This window comes from Hyperoodon ampullatus (genome assembly GCF_949752795.1).
Source record: "Hyperoodon ampullatus genome assembly, chromosome: 5".
NCBI classification, from domain to species: Eukaryota; Metazoa; Chordata; class Mammalia; order Artiodactyla; family Ziphiidae; genus Hyperoodon; species Hyperoodon ampullatus.
Genome location: NC_136918.1, coordinates 65,447,196 through 65,452,095, shown reverse-complemented (window position 1 = coordinate 65,452,095; position 4,900 = coordinate 65,447,196). Strand labels below are relative to the sequence as shown.

Genomic DNA, 4,900 nt, shown 5'->3' with positions numbered 1-4,900 from the left:
GTGGTCCACACAATTGACCAGGTGGCACTGATAGACAATGATAAATTGAATGAAAATGTCAGCAAATCCAAGTACTATGTTGAGAAGTAACTTGAAACAATTTTGACAGAAAGAAAAATGCTGGAGTGAATTTAACATGGACCATCCACTCCCTAAAAATCCCCTGGAAGGGCCCAAAGGACATTTTCTCCACCAAGGGCAAGGGATATACTTTGAGGAGGGGTGTCATCATCTTTGACAAGTGATTTTTTTGTCAATTTTGTATAGAATATAGATGCTGGTAGAATTTTCTGTGGTTGAAATGGATTCAATTCAACTGCAATTAAGGGAGTGAGATGACCCCAAGGAGGTAGAGAACAAATAGTGGCACAGAGCTCCAGAGACAAAATGAGTATGGTTGTAAGGATAGATTTCAGATCTAGCAGAGTCATCAAAATGGTCTGCCTTAAGGAATCTTTGTAGGTTTATGCTAACTGTTCATGACCCTGAGGACTGAAATACAGGGCAGCTTCTCAAAGGTCATCTTTATTTTAACTACACTTTACTTTTGATTGTATAACTGAAAAATATATTTGTATGTATGTATATTTACACACACATATGTATATGTACATATATACACACACACATACATATATATGGTGTGTTTATGTATGTAAAATAAAATCCTATAAACAGATTTTGAGTCATAGTGCCTAACACATTTCCTAGAAATGTGTGAATTTAGAGACTCAGAACTCATTGAATGAAAGGGAGACTATATACCCCTGTGAGACTCTAATAATTTCTGATGTATGGACTTGGGTTTTTCCTCTTAGCCTCTTCTCAGTGGGGCCAGGAAACATTCTTCAAGGTAACTATGCCTAAGGAAAGAAAAATGCAAAGATACTTCAAGGAATTTTAAAGACAGACTGTCAGGTAACACTTCAGATACTGTCACATTGTTACGTCAAACAGCTGTATCATTTTAAACATCACTAGAAGTATAAACTAGGTCCCATTGTTCCATATACTTTAATTATTATTATTATGAATGTTATTTTCAGTGTGTGAATTACATGAAAATTCATTTTAGAAAACATGATTTTGATTCACATTTTCCTTTTGAGATATAGCATATTTTTGTATCCATTCATATTTCCTTGGAAGTTTTTTGATGTCCTAATTTTTTGATTGGGTGGTTTATCTTTTTAAATTTACATTTAGAAATTCTTGATATATTCTGGATGCTAATCTATTTTCAGTTATATTTGTGCTAATTGTTTTCTCTTTTTAGAGGGTTTTTCTAATAGACTCTATTTTCAAAGCAGCTTCAGGTTCACAGGAAAATTAAACAGGAAATACAGAGAACTACCATATACACATTGCACCCACACACAACCTGCCACACCAGGGTAGAACATTCATTACACTTGATGGACCTACACTGACACATCAGTTTCACCCAAAGTCCATAGTTTATATTAGGGTTCATTCTTGGTGCTACACTTTCTGTTGGTTTTGACAAATATATACTTACATGTATCCACCATTATTTTATCATACAGAACAGTTTCACTGCCCTAAAAATCATCTGTGATCTGCTTATTCATTCCTCCCTTTTCCTCAACCCGTACCCTAGTATAGGTTATTTTTCTGGTGGAAAGTAAGGAGGGGAGACAAATAGTAGAGAAATACGTATAAAAGAGTAAATTGCAAGTTGATGTTTTCCTTAGGATAAAATAGAGTTGGGTTGAGTGTATTGGGAATACCAGGTGAAGAGGGCAGATTGCATTTGAACATGGGGTAGTCAGTAGAGACTTGAGGAAGAAGAGGGAGTTAGTCATGTGGGTATCTGAAGAGCCTTTCTGCAGAGGGACTAGCAAGTGAGAGGCTCTAAAGTGGAGCGTATCTGCCTTTATGAAGGAAGAGCGGAGGCCAGTAGGACTGAAGCAGGGTGAGGAATTAACAGGAAGTCAGATTACTCAGGTGCTTGTACCTAGCCATTCAATGAGTTTTGCTGATTTGTGGTTTCCTCTGAGTGAAATATCAAGACATTGGAGAGGTTTGAGCAGAAGGGTGAAATGGTTTGATTTATGATTTAAAAGGATCACCCTAGTCGCACCCTTGAGAACAGAGAGTAGTGTGAAAGGAAGAAATTTACTGTAATCTAGACAAGAGATCACGGCATACTTGGATTGGTGTACGGTGGGCATAGTGAAATGTGGCCATATAATGCATTTATTTTAAAATTAAAGAGAACAGATTTTCTGGAAGATTAGATGTGAAGTGAGTGAAGGAGAGAAAATATTGAGTCACACATAACCCTATCTTTCTGAATTCAGTTTGTAAAGGCTGATGCAAGACTCTTTAATGTTCATTTCATCATCAGGAACACCCAGTGCCCAGTAAGAGCTGTGCCAGCAGGACCAGAAATAGTGATGACAGCATCCAGGTTCTCTGGGAGTAACGTCAACAGTGGTCCTCAGTCATCAGCAGCAGTAATGGTGTCATTCCAACCCAACACTTATTTTAGTATGATCTGTTGTGGATCTGTTGTGGATCAGGCTATCTGTTCCTGCTCATTTCCCAAGCATGATTTGAACTATACAAATATTTGAACTATGTTTTAAATTCATTGCTACTAGGTTAACTAGGATTGATTTCTATAAATAAGAAACTTGAGTTATACAAAGATTCTTCTGAGTCTCTAAGTACAAGCACAAGGATTATATTTTATTCAGTTTGTGTGCAGGGGCCAGTTACACAGTCATGCCTCAAATATACCTTTTTGTTAAATAAAGGAATAAACTATTAGTAAAGGAGTAAATTGAGGGATGAATTAAATTAATGGATTAAAAATATTGGGGGTTGTATTCTCTTCTTAAACGTCTAAGAATTTTCTACCATAGAACTTTTATTTGTTTAAAACTATATATTAGTTCAAAGTGGGGTATATTCAGAAGGCAAAAATGCAGCACACATAATTCAAAGTAAAAGAGTAATCTTTTGGCCGGCAGCTTCCACCAGAGCCGCGGCGAGAGCCAAGGCCTGAGGGGGAGTGCATGGCGGCCGCCGAAACGCAACACTCTCTGTTCCCTCTCCTCGCTGAGCAGCGCCATGTCGCTCGCCTCCACAGGCTTCCCTGAGTGAGTGCCTCTGCCCCAGGAAAAGGAGAAGGAAAGGCAGTGAAGAATACTACCATGTCCTCCCACAGACCAAAAGGAGAGTAGAAACCCTTTCTTTCACGATTCCTGGGGACACGGTCTTCAAGCAGTGACAGTGGCGGGAACAGCAGCAGCGGCATCAACAGCCGGACCGGGCCAGTGGGCTAAAGAGAACCTTAAACCACCCCTCCGCCTGGTCCAGCCCCCACGCGCCCCCGCTCCCCAGCCCGTGGCGGGGCGATCCACACAGTGCCAAGGCCCTTACTTCCACATCAACCAGACCCTGAAAGAGGTCCACTTTCACAGCCTACAGCACCAAGGACAGCCTCCCACACGATGTGCCGGCACTTTCTTGCCTTCTGTGAAGGGACAGCGCTGTGAAGATTTGATATATCAACTTAACGATGTTTTAAAAAAAATTGCACCAAAAAATGCCTGTTGGCTTTTCAGTCTGTATTTGAAATAACAGGTTAACAGGCCGCTGTTTACTTGTGGTTTTGCTGCACTACTGCGATTTCAAAGGGGCTTTGAAGCAGTTCTTTATAGGATTGTTTTGAGGGTGGGTATCAAATCCAGGGCAAGTTAACAGTAGGAGGAAATCTCATCTGCATGTTGAATCCATAGTTTGTCCAAGTCAGGTTAATTTCCCGATCTGTCAATTAGAAATGCTACTTTCTGTAAAAAGGTCCTTTAAAAATGAGGGATCTTCTTCTTTGGAGAAATGTCTATTTAGGTCTTCTGCCCATTTTTGGATTGGGTTGTTTGTTTCTTTGATATTGAGCTGAATGAGCTGCTTGTAAATTTTGGAGATTAATCCTTTGTCAGTTGCTTCGTTTGCAACTATTTTCTCCCATTCTGAGGGTTGCCTTTTCTTCTTGTTTATGGTTTCCTTTCCTGTGTAAAAGTTTTAAAGGTTCATTAGGTCCCATTTGTTTATTTTTGTTTTTATTTCCATTTCTCTAGGAGGTGGGTCACAAAGGATCTTGCTGTGATTTATGTCATAGAGTGTTCTGCCTATGTTTCCCTCTAAGAGGTTTATAGTGTCTGAACTTACATTTAGGTCTTTAATCCATTTTGAGTTTATTTTTGTGTATGGTGTTAGGGAGTGTTCTAATTTCATTCTTCTACATGTAGCTGTCCAGTTTTCCCAGCACCAGTTATTGAAGAGGCTGTCTTTTCTGCATTGTATATTCTTGCCTGCTTTATCAAAAATAAGGTGACCATTGGTGCGTGGGTTTATCTCTAGGCTTTCTATCCTGTTCCATTGATCTATATTTATGTTTTTGTGTGAATGCCATACTGTCTTGATTACTGTAGCTTTGTAGTATAGTCTGAAGTCCGGGAGCCTGATTCCTCCAGCTCCATTTTTCTTACTCAAGATTGCTTTTGCTATTGGGGCCCTTTTGTGTTTCCATAAAAATTGTGAAATTTTTTGCTCTAGTTCTGTGAAAAATGCCATTGGCAGTTTGATAGGGATTGCATTGAGTCTGTTGATTGCTTTGGGTAGTAGAGTCATTTTCACATATTGATTCTTCCAATCCAAGAACATGGTATATCTCTCCATCTGTTTGTATCATCTTTAATTTCTTTTATCAGTGCCTTATAGTTTTCTGCATACAGGTCTTTTGTCTCCTTAGGTAGGTTTATTCCTAGATATTTTATTCTTTTTGTTGCAATGGTAAATAGGAGTGTTTCCTTAATTTCTCTTTCAGATTTTTCATCATTAGTGTATAGGAATGTAAGAGATTTCTGTG

At 38.8% G+C, this 4,900-nt stretch overlaps 1 pseudogene across 1 annotated transcript; it reads left to right on the top strand.

Annotated features, from left to right (window-relative positions):
• Positions 1-1,899: 1,899 nt before the first annotated feature.
• LOC307053747 (protein VCF1-like) lies at positions 1,900-3,612 on the top strand (annotated as a pseudogene). The gene is made up of 2 exons: positions 1,900-1,936; positions 2,922-3,612. The product of its transcript is annotated as a protein VCF1-like (transcript).
• The last annotated feature ends 1,288 nt before the right edge of the window (positions 3,613-4,900 follow it).